This window comes from Callospermophilus lateralis, chromosome 3, assembly GCF_048772815.1.
Source record: "Callospermophilus lateralis isolate mCalLat2 chromosome 3, mCalLat2.hap1, whole genome shotgun sequence".
In the NCBI taxonomy this organism is placed as follows: Eukaryota; Metazoa; Chordata; class Mammalia; order Rodentia; family Sciuridae; genus Callospermophilus; species Callospermophilus lateralis.
The window spans coordinates 151,397,514-151,416,405 of NC_135307.1; the positions used below are offsets into that span (position 1 = coordinate 151,397,514).

The window sequence follows — 18,892 nt, forward strand, 5'->3', positions numbered from 1 at the left end:
AGCTGCTGTTGCTTATCTCATTAGTGTCACCATGATTGCCTAGAAACGTATAGCCTCAAAACAATGATGCCTCTACTGAGAAACTCTGACCAAGAGCAGGAATCCCAACACAGGATTCCTGGGTAGTTCAACAGTAGTTAAAATCCTAGAGAAACCAATTTCAGCACAGATGGTCCCCAATTTTGGATGACTTAACGTATGAATTTTGAATCAATGATGGATATATGAGGGTATTGAACATAGTTTCAACTTAGGATGTTTTCTACCTGTGTTGTGTTTATTAGGACTCTAATAAGAGCACCTATTTTCAAAGATCTTTGGGATCTTAGTGCCAGGACAGTGGGGGTGAACATGGAAACTATCAGAGGATGGCATTAGGGACTCTCAGAAGGCTTTCCCTTGTGGATTTTCTTTTTTTATTTTAAGACTTCTTAAACTATTATAGAACATTGCAGGACAAGTATGTATAAAAGGAGAACATGATCTTATAAATCTCCCTTTCCAGTTTCCTTTGACTCTGAATCAAGTCAGGACATAGGGGGTTCTGGTGTTCACCTCTAAGCTCCATCCTAAGAAAATAACGGCTGCTTTGGAAGAAGCTACCTTTAGCTACTAGTCTTTCTGTGTCAGGGACCATTTATAGGTAGGGCTCAGTGCAGGCCTGACCAAGAATGTCCTCAGAGTTCTGAATTAGGGGGATGGGTGACTGGCTGGACTTAGAAATTTTTAAAAAGAAGCTTAGATGATTCTCAACTTCAGCCAGCAATGAGAATCACTGCCCAAATCTCCCCAAAGGGGCTCATCAGTGTTCTCAGGGTACTCAGTACCAGACGCCCTGCAAATCTCTCTTACCCTAGGTGTCTCTGTGGAGGCCATCTTTGTTTTCTGCCTTCTTTTACCCCTGGCTGGCCTCCTATTGTGATTTATTTATTTATTTGTTTTGTTTTGCCTAATCAAAACATGTTCTCTTCACTCTGACTCATCAAAATATCAGGGTCACTCTTTTCCACCTGTTTATTTTATATAAAGATGGAGTCACAGCTTACTCCAGACGTCATTTCCTAAAAAAAGAAATGGTACATTTCATCTTGAGGTTAACTTCCTAATTCCCTTTGCTAGTGGTTGGCAGAGGACCTGGCTGCAGGGTAGAGATGCTCAGGAAGCCATGGTGGTACTTAGGCTATGAGGGGACATCCAAGTGAACACCAGCCTGCCCCCCCACTTGCCCTGGGCCCCCTGAATCCTCTCCACAGATATTCTAGTCACAGACACTGAGGAGGTTCACAGGTGATAATGGTGTCCTTCCTTATTTTTGCAAGTTAAATGTACATAAACCTGCCAGTCAGAGTCTCTAATTCCTGTTCAGAAAGCAGTGGTGCTGAGGTGAGATAATAGGGGCTCCCTGTTAGGCTTTTGCTTTTCTCGAGTCAAAAGAGAGAAAATAGGCTCATAAATATTGATGAGTTCATTCAGATAATAAGCAAGGACTTCTCCAGGTGGTACTAGGATGGACACTGGTGAACACACAGTCTGTTCACCCCACCTCACACAGATGGACCTGCAGGTGAGGGGATCTGAAGCATCATTCCAAAAACAAGGGATGTGATCTGCCAGAGGCCACAAGACCAGCTCCTGGCCAAGCTTCCATCCTGCAGATCACTGTTCACTCTCTGCCCGGGTGTGAGTCACTGCCATCTGGAACACTGTCCTGTCAACATGTCTGGGACTATATCGCATCCCATCCACAGGAGCCTTGTCTGTGAAATTTCTATTCTTTTTACTATGCACACCATCTCCCATATGGTCTTCAGAACAGTAAAGGGAAATGAAAATTACCATCATTATGGCCATCAGAGATGGAAAACGAAACAGCCCACAGGGATGCATAATTCATGTGGGGAGATGCGAGGACCGTGGACGGTCCAGGTGGAGATGAACGATTCCCAGCCCACTGGAAAGTCGGAATCGTCCATCAGAATGAAGAACGAGCAGCACTGAATTGGAATGTATCCACGGCTGTGCCTCTTCACACACAAATAGCCCTGTCACCTCAATGCTTTCCAGATCTCCCCCTGAAAACAAGCGACTTCAGGGTGTCAGGGGACCACTGGTGTTTAAAAGGACTAGTCTGTGACAAACTCACCTCTATCCACAGATCAGATTCAGAGGGCAGACAATCAGGCTGCAGGAACAGCCACTTCCAGCCCTCAAATCAGACTTTGACCTTCGTGAGCTTCACATCATGGGTGGTGACAATGCAAATGGAAATCTTTGCACAAGAACAATATATCCATCTTTGCATATTTGTTTAAATTTTTAGTTTGGGGGATTTTTTTTTTTTTTTTAATTTACAAAGAGTTTTACACACTTGAGCTCACTGCTTTCTCACAGCAACTCTGGAAATGATCACAATTTTTATTGTCATGTTCATTTTACCAAGGACAGAGCTATTGGAGAGACTGAAATTCTTGCCAAATGACAGCACCACCCAGCTCGTGGCTGTCTGACTCTCTGATCCCTGTTACCTGACAGGTCCTGAGTGCCACCTTTGGAAAGAGATGGTTTACACACATAAACCTATTTTACCTCAATTGCTCCTACATGTTCCTTCCTGTTGCCCCTGAAACTTCACCTTTTTGATTTGTTTGTTTCCTGGTGGCCAATGGCCACAGTGGTACAGTGAGGTTTTCCCCGTCACATACATAGGGCTCTGGGACTGCTGCTCCTCAGCACATGGGCCTGATGTAAGCACTGACCCTGGTGTTGGAAACTGAGAGTTACATCACCATACCCAGGAAGCAAAGAAATAGGTTTCAGGGCTCTGCCATTAAATCTTCACAGATACTTACTCAGAAGCATAAAGGAAGCATGCATTCAGATTGCAAAGTTGTGGTTCATGACACCGAAATTACTAATACAGGTTGATTAAAATTGATTTTCAAGACTCAGAAAAATAATAGAGCACCCAATACCATCCTGGCTCTTTTATTCCTTTATTCTTCCATTGGCAGGTGATCCATGGGTACAGTGGGTGTGGGCATCATACCACAAAACAGGGAGAAAGGGAGACAAAGCCAGGTGGGAGATGTTGTGGTGTAGATACCAACAACCAAGCAGAGGAAATGAATACAACTAACACCAAGAAAAGACTCATCATGCACAGCAGCTGACTTAAAAAAAAAAACCTCCTTTATGGGTCATTGCATTGGAATCACTGAAAGACAGATGGGAAGCATTTCAGAGATTATGGTTCATGTGGAAGCCCCTCCATTTTGAGTTAAACCTTTGGAAGAAGCAGAGACAGGCAGACCAAAGCAAGATCCTGGGCTCCAGAGCTGGTGCCTGCTGGTTGGGCTGCTGCCCTTAATTCTCTGCCTATCCACATCACCTCTATTTAGAGAGATGATAGCTCTCAGTCCTCTGGGAGTCTCCTTATTAGACTATTTTAATAAAATAATCATAACATCAGGCACAATGCCACATCACAAGGTTCCACATTCAGGGAAGCACCATGAACAAGAGTTATGAGAACAGTCTCAGGGCAACCAAGTTGGACTCAGCGTGTCACCTGGTCTCCCTGAAGCCTCTGGGCTTCAGACTGTCTCTCTTACTCCCCTGGCTCTCTGTGCTTTACTCCTCCTGGCAGTGTGATATCACTGTGGGATCCTAGGGGAGGGGGCTTACAATGTTTGCATCTGTATTGAACAGAGCAGCCACTGGCCACATGGAGCTATTTAAACTTAAAATATGACTAACAGCAAGTTCCTCAGTTTCACTACGTAGTCAAGTGGCCAAGAGCCACAGGGGTCTAATGACCAGCATATCAGAAGGCACTTGGATATTTTCAGCATTTCAGGAGGTTCTAGTGGACTGTGTTGTCTTATGGGATCTGATCCTTATAAACTCGAGTGTATTCTCTTTTACGTACAAGAACCCTCTGTTGTTCCTCCAACATGCCAGGTGTGCTCATTGCCTGCCTCAGAGACTTTGCACTTGCTGTCCCTTGGCCTGAAACACTTCCCCCACAAACACACATGGCTAGCCTCCTCACCTCAGGAGGGGCTTTTGCTCCAACTGTTATTTCTCAACAGAACTTTCCCTGGATACTGAAGAGACCGTCTCTGTCTCCCCAACGTCTCTATTTTCTTACTGGCTTGGGGTTTCTCCTCTCCATCTCAGTAGTACCGACTTTCTCAACTCCCTTATTCTAAGCACCACGAGGGGAGAGATCTGTGCCTACTTTGTTTGCAGCTGTATCTTAAGCACCTAGAAAATTAACCAGCACATGAGAGGACCCAATGCACCTTTGCTGAATAAATGAAGACTAAATTATGCTATGTGCATGTGAATATATCACAATCCATTTCCAATTTTAAATATAACTATAAAGCACCAATTAAAAATAAATAAATAAATAGAAGGAAGACCAATAGAGCAGAAGAAGGGAGGAGGGGGGAAAAAGAGGAAATTCTAGGGATCAAATTGGATCAAATCTGATGAATATGTTAAAATGAAACCCACTGTAATATAATTATAATATAATATAGTTATAATGCATTCAAAAAAAAATAAGGATTCACCTGTTGTCTTACCAAACATGAAAAGCAACAACCAAAGTGCAAAACTCTTGGAATCTGGGCAAAATACATTGGGGTGGCCAAAGGATATGTGGTCACTGGGATTTATCATTGCTCATAAATATGCTGCATTCAGTCCTCTTGCTTGACCTTGCCTGCTCGTACACTACCCTGAAATGCCCTCCTATGTTCTCCAGAACATACATCCTCACCATTCACCCAGGTGAGACCACTGGGTTTGGAGGGGTGGGTAAGAATGATGACTTGGCCAGGTTCAAGGCTGCCTTACCTAGGATGGCTCTAGAGCAGCTGATGAACAGAATCAATGCTAAAATACAGCAAGGAAACAGGCAAGTGCAAGCAGCTCTCTGTGCCTGCCCTGTTTATTAATGGCACCCCGATGTTCTTGGAGGGGAGAGACATGCTCTGTCCACATCAGAGGAGTGTAGAAGTGTGGGCGTGCTGCCTCTGATGCCTCCATGCAAGAGCTCCACCAGCATGGAAGGAAATAACCCCAGTGAATCACACAGGACAGGCTGATATCTGGGTGAGGAGCCCTGAGGATCTTTCAGGGCTGGAGCTGAAATCATCTTCCCTGACTTGACCATTGAGTTGGGTCCTAGGTGTCCACTTGTATCTACTTAGGGCTTCTCCATGACAGCCTAGCTGCAGAAAATTCAATTTTTACTACACCCCATCAGATTATCTTCCCTGCATCAGGATTTCACATATTTCGAAGCCCATTGATCTCTGCTTTACTTGAAACTGAATCACATTAAAACCCCCAGACATTGCTGAGGGTTGGTGGCATATGCTTGTAATTTCAGCACCTCTGGAGGCTGAGGCAGGAGGATTGCAAGTTCAAAGTCAGTCTCAGCAACTTAGCAAGATCCTGTCTCAAAATAAAATAACAATGGCTGGAGGTATAGCTCAGTGATAGAGCACCCCTGGGTTCAATTGATCCTCAGTTCTGCAAAAATAAAAAGCAAAAAATCCCATATACATCTCCTGAGGCTCTATTATGTGTGATATATGTATGGTTCAGAAATATGTAGGGTTCAATAACACAGAACACTGGAAAGCCACTGTTAGTATCTGAAGATAAACTGCCCTAAAAATTCACTAATTATTTTAGGCATATGCTTTTAGCTTCTTCCAGTATGTAGTAATTTTCCTGTAGATAGAATATATATCATATGCTGGTGAGATAGAAGCAAAAGTGGACCAACAAAACCTCTCAGTCTTAAAGCTGCTTCCTTTAAAAAGTGTGTCTGGTGCCATGCATTGTGGCACACACCTGTAATCCCAATGGCTCAAGAAATTGAAGCAGAAGCATCCCAAGTTCAAGGTTAGTCTCAGCAACTTAGTGTGGCCCTAAGAAACTTAGATCTACTTTCAAATTTTAAAATAATAATAATAATAATAATAATAATGGCTGGGGATGCAGCGCAGTGGTAAAGCACACCTGAGTTCAATTCCCAGTATCCCCCTCCTCCCCCAAAAAGTGTTTCTGTCAAATGCAGCTGTTGGCATTTGGATAGGTCAGTTGTATAATGGGAGAAGAAGCTGAGAAGAGCTCCAGGGCTTTCTCAAAAGAGTTGAAGATGTAGGGATTCCTAGAAAAATCTCTGTGTGTAAGAGGGAGGGAGATTGGAGGTTGAGAAGGAGAAAGGGAATGGGCAGGTGTCCTGAGCCTGGAACGATGAAGGCCAACAGCCAGCTCAGGCCTGAGGTATGATTCGGGGAGTCTTTAGGACTCAGGAAATTACTATTCTCTATTATATGAGTAGGGAACATTCTAGAAACAATTCCAAGTTCATGTCTGCTATTCTCTTCCATCTCTACCCTCAGACCAGTGAAGAATCTTCCAATTCAGAACCCAGGAATCTGTCATGACAAGAAGCAAAACAGATCAAAAGCCAGACCTGGCTTTGGCCCCAGCCATGAGAGGAACGTACTCTGTGATCAGCTGTCCCCATGACACATCCAAAGAGCCCAAGGTGGAAACAACCTGATTCTCCCCAGGAATGCTCAACCACCATTACCCCCAAACTAGAGCTCTGAATCATCCTGGCAAGATGACTTGTTATAGTGTTAGTACAATGTCAGATGTTTTAACACTCTATTCTAATTCCTGAAATCTGGGAATTAAGTTATTCTTTGTTAATCAAGTCTCTATTAATCAGATAATTTAACTCACAGAAACACTATATATATATACATATATATATATATATATATATATATATATATATATATAGAGAGAGAGAGAGAGAGAGAGAGAGAGAGAGAAACATGTTCAATTTTGCTCAGTATCATATTCTATGCATTTTCCCTGCTCCTAAAAGTGGAAAACTACCCGCAGCCATCAATTAATTTCCATTTGCTCAATGGAGGAATAGTCCATCATAATACAGGTGACAAGTGTCAGTTAATGAGAGGGACATCAGGTAGTAAATACAATGATTTCCCATTGTGGTCTCAGAGCCTGGGTCTCCATAAAGTGATATGTGGTAATGGTGGGAGTGGGATTGGGGTTGGGTGTGGACAGTTCCACGTGCCCCACCCTGCCTGGTTTCAACCAGCTGTTTCCCTGTATTTTGGGTTATCAGGCAAACTTACAAAACAAATGACATTCAGCTAAAAATAAATAACAAAATTTGGAAATGTGTGAGTTAATGCATCACCCAGAAGTACACAATTTCCCCCTCCTGGTAATATCTAGTCCAGTATTCCCTAAATGATTTTTTATTCCCTGAGGAAGGAGGTACTGTATTTTTAGAAGACACTAATCTGATTAAGAGCCTAAAATATGGAATTTTTTTGAAGATAGAGGAAAAGATAACATTAATTCAGAAGGGAAATCAAATAATACACAAGCATCTTGCACATCCTAGAAGGACTGAGAGGAAGCTCCCACTGTCTGCAGTGGGTGGTGCTGCAGCAGACACGGCACAGAAACCCCTCCCTGTGCTCATGCCCAACTCTGTCCTTGTCTTTGGAGGTTTCCAATTTGATTCTAGGGACAGAATTCATGACTGTAAATATCTGATTGTTACTTACTAACAGATTCTTTATGAAATAAATGCACAGAGTGTGTTTGTTTGCTGTGTAAAAGCAAAACAAAGCTTGCTCAGCAGACACAGCTTTGGGGCTCACCAAAACTAAAAGCAAAAAAAAAATGTTTCTTGTTCTATATCTTCAAATTTTATTGTTCTCCTTTGAGGAGTTTTTCTCCTTGGTCATGGGTGCTTCAGAAACTAGCTCCTACCATATCCCCTCAAAGACTCTACTCTCATGATCAGTCCACTTGATTATGTGAGATTTTAATTCCCTTTTAAAATCATTCAGCTCTTTAAAGCAGGCATTAGGTCTTAGCTATGGTTAAGATGTAAGGGTCTCTCAAAAGCTATGTGTGAGACAATGCAAGAACTTTCAGAGGTAAAATGATTAGATAGATTATAAGAGTCATAACCTAATGAGTGGATTGGTCCACGGACATGAATTAACTGGGTGGTGACTGTAGGCAGGTAGGGTGTGGCTGGAGGAGGTTGGTCACAAGGGGCATGCATTTGGGGTTTATATTTTTCCTTGGTGAGTGGAGCTCTCTCTGCTTCCCGATTGACATGTCCCAATCTGCTTTTCTCTGCCATGCCCTTCTTTTTTCTATTTTTAAAATTTTTATTTATTTATTTATATGTGGTGCTGAGAATCGAACCCAGGGCCTCACTCATGCCAGGCTCTACCACTAAGCCACAACTCCAGCCCCCTGCCACCATGTTTTGCCTCACTTCAAGTCCTGGAACTATGGAGTCGGTCAACCATGGACTGAACTTCTGAAACTATGTGTTGAAATAAACTTTTCTTCATTTATGTTGTCCTTGTATGTCTTCTGGTCACACACAAAAGCTGACTAAAAGTATCCGAGAAAGCAAACTCTGGGGAAAAGCCCCTATATATATGAGATAGTGGAGGGGGAACAACAACAATAACAAAGGTAAAAAGGAGCCAGACAAGGATACGAGAATGGAATTTTAATTCAGCGGTCCTGCATGTTTTTCCAGGCATGTCACTCCCCAAGCCAGTCTCCCTTGCAGGCCTGTTACTCCCAAATTCCTGGAAAATCTATAAATCTACCTGTGCCTTGTTAATTAACTTTCCAGTTAATAGATTAAGCAAAGAGAGACATGGTATCTTGAGGGATCTATAATTTAGGGTCCTTCCAGCACTGACCATTGATCTAATAATGAACAGACCACTGGAAATCATCTTGAGATCATCAAACTAGTGCCATTCCTACCTATTTTCCTATACCCACCCCTCACCAAATTTCCTTTAAAAGTCACTGAGCGAGGCTGGGGATGCACCTCAAATTTCCATGGGGATAGTTTCAGTGCTCTGGGGGTGACAGGTGTTTGTACATGCAGAACAACTGTCAAGAGAGAAATTTCTGCTAATGTTATTTGTCCAGGGTAAAATGCAGACTAATCTGTCACCTAAGAAGTGTCTAATTAGATCTGAGCATGGTTGTGGCCTCCAGGGTCCATAATGTTCTGTAAGGAGCAGGCAAAGAAAGCAAAATTCACTAAGATTCACCCCTGTTGGTGTTCTTGGTGTGTCTTTCTGAAGGTCTCGTGTGATAAGACAAAAAACTTTATTAGAAGACTATTACTGAATATTCCTCCATTCATGGAAGTACTTAGTTATAGATATGGAATCCCATGGTTAGAGTAGGATAATGTTTTAGTCAGCTTTTTTCACAAGGAGCCAACCAGCACAATTGTAGAGGAGGAAGAGTTTATTTGAGGGCTCATGGTTTCAGAGGTCTTAGTCCATAGAAAGCTGACTGCATTCCTCTGGGTTCAAGGTGAAGCTGAACATCATGGCAGGGGAGGGTGGCAGAGGCAAAGAGCTCACAGGATGATCAGGAAGCAGTGAGAGAGATTCCACTGGCCAGATACAAATATTTACCCAAAGCCATGCCCCAATTCCCACCTCCTCCAGCCACACCCTACTACTCAGTTAACCCCAGCAGGATCAATTCACTGATTAGGTTAAGACTCTCACAACCCAATAATTTCTCCTCTGAACCTTCTCACATTGTCTCACACAGCTTTTGAGAGACACCTCACATCCAAACCATAACAGATAAGAAGCTTCTTCTGTTAGGTAGTAGTTGGTAAGGAACAGTGGAAGGCATAACAAAGTTATGGGTTTACTTTAAGTTATCTTTTTAAAATTATTGCCAAGGTAGCTGAGTAAATAACTAGTAGCAGATAACCTACAGAAAATCATTGGCACCAGACCTTGAGAGTAAGCAAATGGAAACAAAAGGAGCTAACTGAGGGGCCATTTGGGGAAATGTATCAAGAAAGAAGGATTAATGAACTAACTCCTGACAGGGTCATCTGAGGTCAAGGCAAAACTAGGAGTTATGGCCATAGGTGTCTTGGAAGGGAGGTTTCTTTAGTAGCGTACGTGCACTAAGGTAACTTCTGACCAGGCACTGACCTCAGTACCCACATTAACACAGGATTGACTTGTAGATGAAGCCACCATGAATAGGATGGCCAACATGACAGTTCCAGAAAGGACCAACTCAGGTCAAAATCTCCACTGCCCATGGGAAAGAGTTAACTACTTGACTGGCAAAGAGTGCAGAAGGTAGAACCCAGTTCTCCCGACAAACGTCAAACAGTAATAAATTTGGAAGCAGCAGTTTTATTTTGTCTGTCTCTGCTCAGAGATGACCCACTCTCTATTGAGAGTGCTGTCTGCTTGAGTCTTACTTTGCTTTTACTTTACTTTCACTTAAACACAAGAACTGAGGACTGGAGTTTCAGCTCCCTGCTCTAATGGACACTTCCACGACTTCACTGATCAGGTTACATTCTTCCCTAGCTTTCAGTGTTCAGGTATCCTGGGAGGGCAACTTCAGCAAATGTTTTCTTGGGATCCATCTCAGTTTGGATTCCCCTAGAAGCAGATCTTGGGTAAAGAATTCAGGTGCAACTGCTTTCTTGGGAGGTTGCTGTGTTTGGATGGGTCTCTAGAATACATGTGTCAGAAACTTAACCCCCAAAGTCATATGTTAATGGTAGAAAGAGGGTGAAAATTTAATGCCACGAGAGCATTTAGAATGAGGCTTTAGGGAGGCAATTAAGATTAGATAAGGTCATTAGGGTGCAGCCCTATTGAATTCTGGTGACTTTATAAGAGACAGAGTGACCAGAAGAGACCCACATGCTCTGTGTGCTGATCTGAGCTGCCTGGGACTCTGCCAGTAAGAGTACCATTGTCATCCAAGCAGCTCAGGAGGCTGAGGAAGGAGGATCAAGAGTTCAAAGCCAGCCTCAGTGAAAGAGAGTTGCTAAGCAACTCAGTGAGACCCACCCTGTCTCTAAGTAAAATACAAAATAGGGCTGGGGATGTGGCTCCCTGTTTGAATGTTCCTGAGTTCAAACCCCAGTACTAAAAAATAAAAAAAAAAAATGAGTACCACTGTCAGATGGGGTCCCTCAATCTTGTACCTCCAGAACCACGAGCCAAAGTATCCCTTTTATTAAAATTGATCCAGTCTGTGCATGTTAGCCACCTTTTTGTTGCTGTGACCAAACTATCTGACAAGAACAACTCAGAGGAGGGAAAGTTTGTTTTGGCTCACAATTTTGGTTTAGGCCATGGTGGGTTGAGTCCATTTCCCTGGGCTCAAGGTGAGGCAGAACATCATGACAGAAGGGAGTGGTGGTGGAGCACTGCTCCATTCATGGCAACCAGGAAGGAGAGAGAGAGGGGGGGGGCCTCAGGGAAATGCATCCTTCCAGGGCATACTCCTAGACCCACCTCCTCCAGCCATGTCCCACTTGCCTAGAGTTACCACCCAGTCAGTCCCTTCAATTTAGGTTGGGCTGACTAGGTCACAACTGTCACAATCCAATTATCTCACCTCTAAACAAAACCCATAACACTGTGGTGTGGTGTTAATAGCAATAGAAAGTGGACTAAAACAAAGGTCCACTCAGGAAATGTGGTTGAAAGAGGAGGGGGCCCAGGCAAGGAACACAGCCATAGAGGGGACTGCCAAGTCAGCCGTCACCACAGGCCCTTGAAGCCTGCTCCTGCTGGGGTCCTCAGGAAGAGAGTAGAAGGTACGTCCCTGGAGTAATCCCACTGGAATCAGCTGCCTCCACCAGTAGTCCTTTCCAAAGGCAGAGGTTCTCCCATGTTTTGCCCTGAGGTAGACAGAAGTCAGGCAAAGGGGGTTTAACTTCAACAGTGACAATCCAGAGGGCGGGGGGGGGGGTTCTGAAAACCCCTTCTCCAGAACCAGCGGAGGAAGTGGGGGTGCTGGATACCCCTGAAACTTCAATTAGGGCTAATCCTATGTGGAACAGGACATCACACTCGGGGGATATTTGAGAGGACATGAGAGGATGAACAGGAGAGCAGAATGAGAAACCCCATCACCACCACCAAGCGAGCGAGTGCAGAGAATGCACATGACATAGCTTCAAAGGCAGAGTTGGCATCAAGCTTCTAAGGCTTGGTGTAAAGGAAAACTACAGGATTCAGATAAAAGTGGCCAAGGCGTAGCCAGGCTGGGTGGTGTGCTCCTGCCATCCCAGCGACTCAGGAGGCCAAGGCAGGAGGATCACCAGGTCAAAGCCAGCCTCAGCAAATTCAAGTTGCTAAGCAACTCAGTGAGACCCGGTCTCTAAATAAAAAACAAAATAGAACTGGGGATGTGGCTCAGTGGTCAAGTGCCCCTGAGTTCAACCTCTGGTACCTACCCCCCCCCTAAAAAAATGGCCAAGGCATAGCAAAAGATCAGTACATTGGCCATATATTACATATTTTATAGAGATGACAGATATAATTGCATAGTACGCTGCATTAGTCAGCTGTCACTGTAGCAAAACACTTGAAAAATTGACTTATAGAGAGTGAAGTTTTATTTTTGCTCACAGATTCAGAGATTTCAGTCCATAATTTGTTGGCCCCATTGCTTTGGGCCTGTGGAGAGGGAGCACACCACGGCAGGAATTCATGGCAGAGTAAACATCACAAGCCAGAGAGAGAGGAGAATGGGGGAGAGGAGAGTAGGGGAAAGGAGAAGAGAGGAGACGGGAGGGGAGGAGAGGAAAAGGGAAGAGAGCGGGGCACCAGGATCTCATTCTCCCCTTCAAGAGCATGCCCCCAGTGAGTTATGCATCGCCTACTAGGCCCCACCTCTTAAGGTTCTATAACCTCCCAATAGGTGCCACTTTGGGGATTATGCCTTTAGCACATGGGCCTTTGGGGAACATCAACATCCAAACTATAGCATACAGTGGACTTCTGCGAAGAAATGAAGACTCTTGTCTATTGGCCCCTGGCTCAGTCCAGGATCGGTGTGCAGAGTGTGCAGCATGTGCAAAGGTCCTGGAATGGCCATGAGTACAGCACACACAGGGCTGCAGAGAATGAGATGGAGCACAGCATGAGGTGGGACTTCCACAGTCCATTTTACACTGCTTCAGAAAATCAGAGTATATCCCACATCAACCTAAGGGATACAGACTTTTATGGCCAACTCAGAGGGGTTGGTTTCACCACTAAATGCTGAGTTGTCAGTAACTGTTGACACAGTTATTAAATGTGTATCTCTGCTTAAAGTCTGTGTTATTCACATGGGTGATTCTATGCACATAAGAGCTACATCTATATTGCCTGAGGCAATGATTGTCCATTTGGGATTTTTATATTCCTGGTTTATGTTATGTTCATCTGGAGACCTCAGCACGTAATCCATCCTGTTCCTGTTTTCGGATGTAAAGTCCAAAATAGCTTTAGCACCCTGGATTTGGGTTGGCTTAAAGGTAAAGTTGGAACTAGGATATCTACTTTTAGACTAGCCTTCTTGTCATTATAGACTGCCTCACTTCCACAATCCTGCAGGTGCAGGGTTGGCACTGGATCACTAAAATTCATGTCAGGGGGGAAATGATGCCTGACCTCACTTATTCTTAGGGAATTAAAACTACACTAATATATAAATTTTCACCTGTTAAATTGTCAAAAATTAAAAATTACATCCAATTATATTATTAGAATGCATAGATACGGGATGATTCTCAATTAGAGCAAACTTCAGGAAGCAAAATTGTCAATGTATAACAAAACTACAGAATTTCAGGGGAAAGAGTTCAGCAATCCCAGTTCTAGGAATGCATACTGAAGTTTCATTTCCAAGAATATAAAAACACACATGCACAATATTATTCACTGCAGCATTAAGGTAACTGTCGAATATTGGAAACAACTTCATTCAAAGATTGGTGGTTAAATAAATGGATACACCACTAGAGTGTAATGCAATTCAATGTAAAACACAATTAGAGATATCAACATGAACTGATTGTATTGTAAGAGAATATGGATAAATACAAATCATATCTACATAGATATAAGAGAATATCTATTATATGTCACATGACATTCCAATCAATTATGGACCACATATACAATGTTGGTGCCCTAAGATTTTATCACCTCACAACAATATAGCCATCTTTGACTATGTATATCCACTCAGTGATGTTTGTACAATGACGAAAATCACCAAATGGCACATTTCTCAGGCTGTATCCCTGTTGCTAAGTGGTGCATGACTATATGTGTTTATGCATATGGTTACATAGACATGCTTATGTGATATACATACATTTCTCTGCTCAATATGCTGAGAAACCATGACCCAAGTAGCACTGAGCACACCTAGCCCCCAGATCTTGCTTTCTAAATACCATTCTCCAATTAAACCAACCAGGGCTCCTTAGATAAACAACTGATTTTAGTGTTAGGGTTGGTGATTACAAGATGTAACTTAGAACAGCTTGTTGGATCAGAAAATGACCATTAAAAAATGATTAAGATTGATCTCCTTCATCCAAAGCACCCAGAAGCCAACTTGAAGGAGTTCCTGCTATCAAATCTAGAATAAGGTGAGCATAAAAATAAATACACACTAAATACTAACACTAACCCCTTGAATGTATAAGAATTGATGGTCTGACCTGAAATAAAGTAAAAAATGAGTAAGAAAATAAATGCAGAAGGTAAAATTTTTCCTCATTGCAGAATGTCTACTAATAAACATAGAAGGAAGTATGAGTAAGACATTGTCAAATGAATTGATTATTTATTTGTCAGTGAATGACTAATGAAAACCAGGATTTTTACGTAGTCTCACCGTACCTCCCCACAAGACAAAGCAACATTGTGAAGTGGCCAGTGAGAAACCTGGCAGACAACAAAACAAGTGACCAGAGATACCCTCACCAGCAATGGGGCAAAGAGATGCCACAGGTCTCCTGACGGGATGCCCTAGAAGGGCACAGTGATGTTTCTGTCAAAAATGCAGTAACCTGAATCCAATCACAATAAATCATCAGACAAACCAAAGTTGTCGGCTGGCCTATAATGTAAACTGACCTGTATTCTGCAAATAGTTGAGGTCATGAAGGACAAGGAAAGATAGAGGGACTTTTCCAGATTAAAGAAGACAAAAAGACAGGACAATAAAATGCAATGTGGGATTCGCAGTGGGATCCTGGACTGAATTTGTTTTCCTTTTGCTAAAGGACAATATTGAAAGAAATGCAAAAATTTGAATATGGTCTATAGATTAGATGACAGTATTGTAACGATACGGATTTCCAGAACTTTATAATTGAGTTACTTTTGAGAAAATATATATGGTTCACTTAAGAACATTATGCCTATAACTTACATGCAAATACCTCAGGAAAAAAAATATCAATAGAATGATAAAGTAAGTATGGTCAACTCTTAAGATTGAGAGAAATTGGGGATAAGAATATAGGAATTATCTGTATTATTCTTGCAGCTTTCTATAAGTCCAAAATGATCTCAAAAATAAAAAGGCAAAAAAATTCCTTACAAGTGTTTCCTTTTAGCAGGAAAAACTATACTTCAAATTGAATTCTTTCCTTTGGAGATAGAGCATTGGATATTTTTTTCTTTTTCTTTTCTTTCTTTTTTTTTTATTGTGCTTTAATGGAAATACTGTGAGCATTACTGGAAAAAAGAAAAAAAGGTATCAAGTTCCCCTTTTTATGACATATGAATAATTCATTTAGCATTGCAATTTGGTATTTCATCAACTTTGTCCTTTTCATGTTTCACAGGGAAGTTACTTAGTAGCCTTTGGTATCACACACCTGCCCACAGCAAAAAAGCATGTCAAACACTTCAAAGAGATGTGCTTGAGCCAAACAAACAAAAGTGGGCTTCAGCTTCCTTTCCTGGAATGGGGAACCCTGCAGAGTCGACTTCTCACAGAACTAGTGCCCACCGCCAGGGGCCCATAGAGCGAATGGCTCTGGGGAGAATCTGGCAGAGGACAGCTTACTAATGTTGCAGTGATGCTGTCACAGGGTGCCCAGCCTTGGAAGCTGAGCAGACTACCACCAGGAGCACAAGGGAACTCAGAGCAGAAAAATGAGTAAAACCTTAGGCTGACAAAGGGAAGAGAGTCGAGCTGCAAGGAGGAGGAGCCCGGTAGCATGTCAACCCTTTGGGGAACAAAGGCAAACTTGGAGAAAGCTGACATCCCACTGTCCGTCCACTCATCAAATGGTCTCTGAGCTCCTACGAAGTGCTAGGATTATTCCAGTGGCTGTGGGATGGAGGCAGATGAACACCACAGTGTCCTTAAGAGAACAGTGGCCATCTCTACCCCTATCCACCACCTGTATCCTGCCCAAACCAGCCCTTTACCTCAGGTACCAGCCTCTGGCTTTCATGAGGACCACACTGGTCTTCCTCCCAAATGGGCAAAATGTAGGTAGCTCACCTGAGCAGCAGGGACCTCTCCACCCTCTCAAAATACCAAGTACTGGCCAGTGTCATCAGCCCTGTATTGTTCAAATGTGCACCTTCTGTCTCTGAAGCAAGGAGGAAAGCCAACTAACTGCCCACCACATGGGAGTGGGAGAGTCCCATGTCCAGGAGCTTCCAGAAGCTACCTGCCCAGTATCTTCCCTCCAATCTGACCTATGGGTCACTGCCCCACAAGCAGGATGTACTTGTGGCTCTGTGGGCTCCCTTGTTTGTAAGAATTAGAGTATTTTCTAAACCAACAGTTGCCTCTGTGAAAAATCCAATTATAGTAAACCTCTGTATTTATCAAGAAATGGGCTGCCGTGTTCTAGATAAACAGATATCAGCCATTTTCAAATCACTAATTGACTTTTTTTCCTTCAGTGTTCTGAAATGTTCTGTTTCATTAAAAGCAAAGCATATATTTAGGTTGTATTTTTAGTTACAACTTGAAGACTACAGAAATGATATTAAAATGCATTAACAATGACCTCATATAATATATATGTATATATGTATACATGTACAATGCACAAATTATTTTGAAATGTATATAATATATATATATACCTCAAAATAATAGGTACATAGATATACTTTGAAATAATATATATATACATACACTTGAAATAACATGTATATATATATGTATATATATATATACACACACACATACATTTTGAAATAATTTTAGATTCACATAAAAATTTCAAAAATAGAACAGAGTTCCTGTAGAAATTTTAAAGATAGAACAGAGAGTTCCCACGTACTTTTGCCTTATCACTTATATAACCACAGTACAATGATCAAAAGCAGTTGGAACATGACATAGGCAGAAAATTTCTGAATAAACTACAGATGTCTATCACTCTTCATCAGCTTATCCTTGCCTCACTCTTGCGGTGTTCTGTGGATTTCATTGATGTATAGATTCATACAACTATTACAACCACCAGGATAGAGAAATGTTCCTTCACCTCCTCACATCTTCCTCATCTGCCTCTTCATGGTCACATCCTTCCTCAACATTAGCCCCCAGCAACCACTGAATTGTGTTCTCTTCTGTTCTGATGGTATAGTGTTGTTTTTTGAGAGTGTCATACAAATGGAATCACGCAGCATTAATCTTTTGAGACAAACCTTTTCCATTCATCATAACACCCCTGAGATATAGCCAGGTGTCTGAGTGTTTATTCCTTTTTTCTTCCTGAGTAATACTGCATGATGAGGAGGCATCAAAATATGTCTACCCACTTATCCACTGAAGGACATTTGCATTATTTTCAGTTTTGGTTGTTAAAAAATAAATTTTATGGACATATTTGTACAGGGTTTTTTTTTTTTTTGTATGAACCTGAGATTTTATTTTCTTGGATAATCAGCCATAGGATTTCTGAGTTATAGGGTGCTTATTGAACTAGATAAGAAATTGACCGTTTTCCAAAGTGGCACTATGATATTGCATTAGCATCAGCAATCAGTGAGAGTTATATTTGCTTTGCATCCTTGCTAACACTTGGTATTGTCAATATTTTTTTTTAGTTTTGTATAAAGAAAACACACAAAACATTTAAAATAATTATACAGTGAACATTCATGTATGTACCACTTAGATTCTACTATTTGCTTCTTTATTGTAATGATTTATCATGTATTTCACCAAACAATGAATAATATATATTTCTCTATATTCTATATATTCCTCACTTTATTTTATTTGTGTTTGGTCATTTTATTTTATTTTATTTGCAAAGTGGGCTGCAGATATCAGAATACTCCCCCTAAACATTTCAGTATATATGTAATTAACTGTGTTCTATATTTGTTTGCATGCTTTTCCTGGAGCAAAATTTACAAAAATCTGATTTTTTAAAAAAAATATATATAAAGCCAAGCCTTGTAGTTCCAATTTACATATTGTGGATCAACATGATCCTGAAATACAGGTCAGTCCATATGATGGTATGAATTAATGTGAGAAGAAAAAGCATGGCATTGGAGGTTAAGTTTCATCTGACCCTTCCTACCTGTGAGACACCTAAGTGAGTCACCAATGTCTTCAAGGGGCTCACTTATGGGGCTTCAAGACTCTGGATACCTGGGTCCCTGATGATTACACGTGATTTTATACATGATTCTAACATGCAGACGAGATGGAAACCAGGGTATGGAACTTCCACTTTCTCAACTATAAAATAGGAATGGTAACACCTTCAAGCTGGAAAAATGCATCAATCATGGACACATGAGTCTATTCCCATCACTCATGATCTGATGTCCATAACTTTCTCTTGCCCCACACAGGAATTCTCCTCATGTGGCAGAATCATAGTCAAGAGTAAGGAGGGGTATAGTTTTCAGGGTTCACAAATTCCAACACCTTTTGAATTTAACTCATTTATTTTAGTGACACAACAGGTGCCATGTCGATT

General features: G+C 41.8%; 1 protein-coding gene across 2 annotated transcripts in view; it reads right to left on the reverse strand.

The window, feature by feature from the left end:
• The window catches only part of Syndig1 (synapse differentiation inducing 1), a 118,090-nt gene that overhangs the window by 73,049 nt on the left and 26,149 nt on the right, over positions 1–18,892 (reverse strand). The gene's annotated exons all lie outside the window — the stretch shown is intronic.